We start from the raw sequence: 8,029 nt of genomic DNA on the forward strand, positions 1-8,029 counted from the left end.
CTCCGCCGACAGCGCCCCCTGCTGGTCTCTGACGGGAGCACAGCACGGCCTGTGTCTGTTGAGAAGTCAATTGGGGAGGGAGAGGCGGTCAGGTTGCTTGCTTTTCCAAGCGGCCTCTGCCTGTTGCGCTTTCACACAGGCTAAATAATGCAGTTTGAATCCACTTCAGTGACCAGTGTCGCCACTAGGGCTGCCAGATCCAATTTAGGAAATATCTGGGGACTTTGGGGGTGGAGCCAGTAGCAAGGCTGTGACAAGCACAATTGAACTCCAAAAAGAATTCTAGCTATCACATTTAAAGGGACCATGCTCCTTTTAAATGCCTTCCTTCCATTGGAAATAATGAAGGATAGGGGCACCTTTTTTGGGGGGGGGGCTCACAGAACTGGACTTTGTGGTCCAATCTTTTTGAAACTTGGGGGAGGGGTGTGTTTTGAGGAGAGGCACCAGATGCTATGCTGAAAATGTGGTGCCACTATCTCAAAAAACAGCCCCCCCCCGACCCAGACACTCACAGATCAATTCTCCATTATACCCTACAGGGGCTGGTCTCCAGAGGGTATAGGAGTGCCCAGCAGACATTCCCCCCCTAGCTTTCTGATAACCCTGAAGTGAAGGGAGGGGGTCCACTGCTCCCAACTGCGGATTGGCAGCACTAGTCACACCCCACACACACTAAGTTTCAAGCAGGCAGGGAAAAGGAATCGCAGTGGAGATGATGGTACCCCAGTTGAGCTATTCAAAGTCCTAAAAGATGATGCTGTTAAATTATGTCAACAAATTTGGAAACACATTATGTCAACAAATTTGACACATTATGTCAACAAATTTGGAAAATGCAACAGTGGCCACAGGATTGGAAAAGGTCAGTTTATATTCCAATCCCAAAGCAGGGTAATGCCAAAGAATGTTCAAACTATCGCACTATTGAACTCATTTCACATGCCAGAAAGTTCATGTTAAAGATCCTACAAACTAGGCTTCAGTAGCATTTATTTATTTATTTATTTTGTTCCACTTATATCCCGCTCTCCCCACCAAGGTGGGCTCAGTATGTAGATCGGGAACTACCAGAAGTTCAAGCTGGGTTTCAGAGAGGTAGAGGAATTAGAGATCAAATTGCCAACATTCACTGGATTATGGAGAAAGCACGGGAGTATCAGAAAAAAAGTCTATTTCTGTGTCATTGACTACGCTAAAGCCTTTAATTGTGTGGATCACAGCAAACTGTGGCAAGTCCTTAAAAAGATGGGAGTACCAGACAAGGCAGCAAATTAAAACGTAAGGCCATAATCTGAATGGTTAAGGAAGTTACTTATTCTAAATTCCATATATGTAAACTCTGGCCCCATTGTGTGGATTTCACTATCCACATGGGGCCCAGCTGTTTTAAATTCAATGTAGTGATATATAATATTACAGTGAGAGCTGTTAATTCATATGTACAGGAAGAATTAGGGAAACTACCAGCATAAAAATAAGTTAGGGTTGCCAGGTCTGTGTTGGAAAATATCTGGAGACTTTGGGGGTGGATCCAGGAAAGGGTAGTGCTTGGAAAGGGGAGGGGCCTCAGCATGGGACAATGCCATAGACACCTCACTTCAAAGCAGCTATTTTCTCCAGGGGAGCTGATCTTTGCCAGCTGGAGATCAGTTGTAAAAATGGGAAGAACAAGAACAAGGGATCAAGAAAAAGGGATCAAAGTAAATGGGACAAACAATGGAAGTTAAACAGCTACTGTGATGAATAACAAAATTTATTATAACCATTTAAAAACCTACATATATTTTAGTGCTCCACATTTAAAATTTTGCATAGTTCATGTTATAATGAAGGTCCAATTTAAATGTCCATACTTCATGTTGTAACAGAGGTCCAATATTGACATTCCCATATTGCAATATGGGAATGTCAATACTGGACCTCTGTTACAACATGGTATGCAAAATTTATAATATGAAGTATTAAAATACATGAATGGATGTTTAAATTGGACCTTTATTATAACATGAACTATGGAAAATTTTAAATGTGGAGCATTAAAATATATGTTGGTTTTTAAATGGTTATAATAAATTTTCTTATTCATCACAGTAGTTGTTTAACTTCCATTGTTTGCCCCTCCTGGAGGCTGGCAAATATTAAATACACATATATAAGAAAATACACAAGTCTCCTTTTAAATGTTCAGAATTCAGAACATACTAGCAAACTTGCATGAACTGAGCTTCAAAGTAATGCCGATGATACTGATAACAGCTGACAAGTAAACTTAATTATAAGCTACAGTATTTAAGGTGACCTGTATATTATCAGCAAGTGTCTACCATTTTTCTCATTCTTGAACCTTTTTAAATAATGCAATTGTTTGCAATGGCAATAATACAGATCAGAAAAAGGGTCATTGTGAATGTTTCCTGTTCTATAAAGATTATTCTAGCAGATATAATGATTTTTAAACATTTGCAAAGTTTCCTGTACAATTATTACCATAAGAACATAAGAGAAGCCATGTTGGATCAGGCCAACGGCCCATCAAGTCCAACACTCTGTGTCACACAGTGGCAAAAAATTTTATACACACACATACACTGTGGCTAATAGCCACTGATGGACCTGTGCTCCATATTTTTATCTAAACCCCTCTTGAAGGTGGCTATACTTGTGGCCGCCACCACCTCCTGTGGCAGTGAATTCCACATGTTAATCACCCTTTGGGTGAAGAAGTACTTCCTTTTATCCATTTTAACCTGTCTGCTCAGCAATTTCATCGAATGCCCACGAGTTCTTGTATTGTGAGAAAGGGAGAAAAGTACTTCTTTCTCTACTTTCTCCATCCCATGCATTATCTTGTAAACCTCTATCATGTCACCCCGCAGTCGACGTTTCTCCAAGCTAAAGAGTCCCAAGCGTTTCAACCTTTCTTCAAAGGGAAAGTGTTCCAGCCCTTTAATCATTCTAGTTGCCCTTCTCTGGACTTTCTCCAATGCTATAATATCCTTTTTGAGGTGCGGCGACCAGAACTGCACACAGTACTCCAAATGAGACCGCACCATCGATTTATACAGGGACATTATGATACTGGCTGATTTGTTTTCAATTCCCTTCCTACTAATTCCCAGCATGGCGTTGGCCTTTTTTATTGCAAACGCACACTGTCTTGACATTTTCAGTGAGTTATCTACCACGACCCCAAGATCTCTCTCTTGGTCAGTCTCTGCCAGTTCACACCCCATCAACTTGTATTTGTAGCTGGGATTCTTGGCCCCAATGTGCATTACTTTGCACTTGGCCACACTGAACCGCATCTGCCACGTTGACGCCCACTCACCCAGCCTCAACAGATCCCTTTGGAGTTCCTCACAATCCTCTCTGGTTCTCACCACCCTGAACAATTTAGTGTCATCCGCAAACTTGGCCACTTCACTGCTCACTCCCAACTCTAAATCATTTATGAACAAGTTAAAGAGCATGGGACCCAGTACCGAGCCCTGCGGCACCCCACTGCTTACCGTCCTCCACTGCGAAGACTGCCCATTTATACTCACTCTCTGCTTCCTATTACTCAGCCAGTTTTTGATCCACAAGAGGACCTGTCCTTTTACTCCATGACTCTCAAGCTTTCTAAGGAGCCTTTGATGAGGAACTTTATCAAAAGCTTTCTGGAAGTCAAGGTAAACAACATCTATCGGGTCTCCTTTGTCCACATGTTTGTTCACCCCCTCAAAGAAATGTAACAGGTTAGTGAGGCAAGATCTTCCCTTGCAGAACCCATGCTGAGTCTTCCTCAATAACCCGTGTTCATCAATGTGCCTACTCATTCTGTCCTTGATAATGGTTTCTACCAACTTTCCCGGTATTGAAGTCAGACTGACTGGCCTGTAATTTCCCGGGTCTCCTCTGGAACCTTTTTTAAAGATGGGGGTGACATTTGCTACCTTCCAGTCCTCAGGAACGGAGGCAGATTTCAATGAAAGATTACAGATTTTTGTTAGAAGATCCACAAGTTCAACTTCGAGTTCTTTCAGAACTCTCGGATGTATGCCATCCGGACCCAGTGACTTATTAGTTTTTAATTTGTTTATCAGTTGTAGGACCTCCTCTTTTGTCACCTCAATCTGACTCAGGTCTTTCAATACCCCTTCCAAAATTAGTGGTTCTGGGGCGGGCAAAAAGTTCTCATCTTCCACAGTGAAGACGGAGGCAAAAAATTCATTTAGCTTCTCAGCCATTTCCCTATCCTTCTTCAGTAATCCTTTTACCCCATGGTCATCCAAGGGCCCCACTGCCTCCCTGGCTGGTTTCCTACTTCTAATATATTTGAAGAAAGTTTTATTGTTGGTCTTTATGTTTTTTGCAATATGCTCCTCATAGTCCCTTTTTGCCTGCCTGATCACAGTCTTGCATTTGATTTGCCACAGCCTGTGTTCCCTTTTACTAATCTCACTTGGACTGGTTTTCCACCGCTTAAAGGAGTCCTTACCTTTTACAGCTTCCATTACTTTGTTTGTTAACCACGCAGACCTTTTCTTATGCCTGTTTGTGCCTTTCCTCACTTGTGGTATGTATTTTATCTGAGCTTCTAGGATTATAGTTTTAAATAGCATCCAAGCTTCCCCAAGGGTTTTGATCGTATGTAGCTTTCCTTTCAGTTTCCTCCTCACATGCCTCCTTATCTCAGTGTATTTACCCCTTTTAAAGTTAAACATGGTTGTGGCGGTCTTTGTGGACAACAAATATTCATTTTTCCTCCTGGATATATTTAATCCACTTGGATATATGATTTGTTTTCTTAATTTCAGAGTCTCCTGCTGAGAGGGCAACAGGATTTCTGTTTATTCTTATCAGCTGCTGCATCACAAATATTTTTGCTGCAGGTCACAGACATTTAAAAACATGCCCAATGGCCCATTTATAGCATCTGTAAACCTAATTTAAAGGAAAGATTAAAATATTCCTGGGAGCTATAAACATCGGGCAAATACATTTGGAAAGTGGCTTACTTTAATTAGAAAGGCTTAATATAAATGATCATATAATGAAACAGAACTGATCAGCTGCTATTTGCTGTAACCCCCATATGTATTTCTGAAATGCCCCTTAGCCAAAGAAGCAGCTGCTCCATTGCTGACATTCTCTCTGTGAAGCATTCCAACTTTCAAAGGTAATGGCTGCAAGGCTACATAGTCTTCTCTAAGATGAGTTAAAGCGATCATGTATCTTCATATCTCCTACTGTAAAGTCTGTTTCTAGCCTTTGGATTATTTCTGAAATTCTTTTCCAAGTCCTTTTCATAGTTAATTTCCAGTAATTTTGCTTCAATGGCTATGTTTATTCCCCACTGCCTTGTTGCTGTTTTTCTTTTTCCACTTTATCTTGTAAAGAACATGTTTTTTAAAATGTTGCAAAGTCCATTACAGTCTGTAGTAGGTCCATACAACATCCCTGTAATGTCTGTCTCTATCTTTCACATTTTGCAAAAGAGTTGAGGTTGAGGGCTAAGCTAGGCGCTATGCTAACACACAAGGCAAACTGCTGGGCTTTGTAATTTCAGTAGGCACACCATTTTTCCCCCTTACTCACAGAAACCAGGATGCAACCTGACACCAAAGGTGCCAGCATATATTTGCTTGCCCATTGGCACTGCGTAGTGGGATGCTGATGAGAAAAGACCTTAAAATCATTGTCTGAAACTTCCCCCTTCCCTTTTTTAATTTGTGATGTGCAGCCGGGAAAAAAAGTTCTGAAGAACTCAAAAGTTTGCGCAGTGTTTTGTGTCATTTTGTTTGGTCCTAACAAAAGGTGTTATATGGATTGTGGTCTGGTTTTGGCTTTGGATTTTGGACCAGTACAGCTACAAACACCTGTTGTCTACTTTACGTGTTACATGAACATGCAATATTTCCTCCATTACACATTTAAAACTGCAAAAGTTTCTTCAAGCGGTGCACGTGGGACCAGAGAAGCAGCAGAGGGTAAAGGTGCTTGACACTGTTAACTATCTCCAGATTTTTCCTTGCACTGAGACTCCAGTCAAGCTGAATTAACTTAGCCAGGAAAGAGAAAGTAGTGGGTTTCCCTGGACTCATGGAAACAAATGTAGAGCTGTGAAACGTGATCTTCAGAGACTGGGGTTTTGATCTCTGTCCCAACCAGCTATAAGATTCCAAACAATTTATCCAGCCCATTTCCTGATGTCGACTTCCAAGCCATCCCACTTTTTGATGCCAACTATGGATTAGGCAGGCTGCATACCAACAAGAAACCTAGAGCAGGAACAGGGTAGGAAAGCTGTCAGGTCATCTTCAAAGAAGTAGAAAAACTGTAAAGCTGCATAGATGCTGGGAGATGTGGTCCACTCTATTTCCCAATGTCAAATACACAGCCACCACTCAGTAAGTTCTCCTATTCATTCTAGTTTCAGACAGAAGGTTCGGGGGAATTTACAGCCATGTCCTATGCATGTGTTCTCAGATGAAGGTCCTCCTCACACACCCAAAGAAGAGTTGTCCATTTTCCCCAAAAAGTGTCAGGGGTGGCCTGGGTGGGTTCCTTGTAGTGGAGAGAGAGTACTCCAAACTTACAGAATATTGTAATATTTGCTTCAGTTGTAAATGTACTAAGCACCAGTGGAGGCAAAATAGCACCTCTATAGTGGAGCAGATCTACATCAGAGAGAAAGAAAGGCAATGTCTGAGCCAACTCCCTATCAGAATTTAACTACCCTCTCTCTCTTCTTAGCTGAGAGAAGGGCCATTTTTAAAGCCCTGGAAGGTGCTTAGACAGAACCATTTTCTCATACTTAAGGCCCACTGGTCTCTTTTCATGCCATTTTAATTCAAGTCCACATAAGATAGACACATTCACAGTAACTGGACTCCTGGTTCTGAACAATATATAAGGAGGGCACACAGATGCTTTGCTTTCTTCCACCATGACCACAATAATGCAGCAGAAAACCTAGTTCCTATGTACTTTCTGAAATCAATGTGTGTGCACAAATGCATTTGTAAAATAAACTATTTTAAAATAACAAATTAGCATCTTTTCCCTACATCTGGCAAGTTAATTAGAATCCCACACATTGATTCTTTTCTTGTGAAGAGGCATGTTGAACACAGAAAACGTAAAATAGGTAGCAGATCATATAGTCATTTCCAGGATGTGTTGTGGATTAATGAGCAAATCCATTTTAGGAATTATTCATATCTTCAGGTTTGAAACTTTGACAGATTGGTCGATATGATGAATTAGGCCCATTCATTCATGACAATGGAAGCTGTTCCTTATTAAAAAGGATTTATGGCTTCATTACATTAGTATTATAAACATTATGTTTGTATCTCTTTAATTCATGTGATATGCAGGCAGCCCTATCCTATGCATGATTACAAGTTCCTAGGCATAGTGGGATGAATTTGTAGCATCCCATCAAATGTCTATCACACCTCTCTCCACAATAGGGCTGCCAAGTTCCCACTGGGGGTGAAGGATCCCCCAGTTTGGCGGGCCCCAACCCACCGGCTGGGAGGAGGCCGCCAGGGGATCCTGGGCCCCCAAATGGTCCTGTTGCTGCACATCGTGTGCAGCTCCCCAGAGGTGATGTATCACACCAGACATGTTGCACAGGGACACTCTAGGAATTCATGGGAAAATCTATGGTTTCACATGTGGATGCTCTAGCAATTTGGGAGGGAACTCTATGGTACCCCGGCAACTGTGGGGACTTGGCAACCCTACCTGACAACATTGGTTTATCCTAGGCTCCTTAATAGGAAATAGCAAAAAGAAAGAAGTTAGAGTAGCTGCCCCACAGAACAAAGAAGACCTAGGTGTGGCAGGAGCAAATATAGACCTTCTAGCCCTAAATGGTTTTAAGTTGCCATCCTAGGTGAATTGTTCAGGGGTAGGGCCAGGGCTTTTTTTGAAGAAAAAGCCCAGCAAGAACTCATTTGTGTATTAGGCTACACCCCCATGTCACCATTGCTTCACACTAGGGTTGCCAAGTCCAATTAAAGAAATATCTGGG

Source organism: Heteronotia binoei, chromosome 21 (genome assembly GCF_032191835.1).
Source record: "Heteronotia binoei isolate CCM8104 ecotype False Entrance Well chromosome 21, APGP_CSIRO_Hbin_v1, whole genome shotgun sequence".
Classification (NCBI taxonomy): domain Eukaryota; kingdom Metazoa; phylum Chordata; class Lepidosauria; order Squamata; family Gekkonidae; genus Heteronotia; species Heteronotia binoei.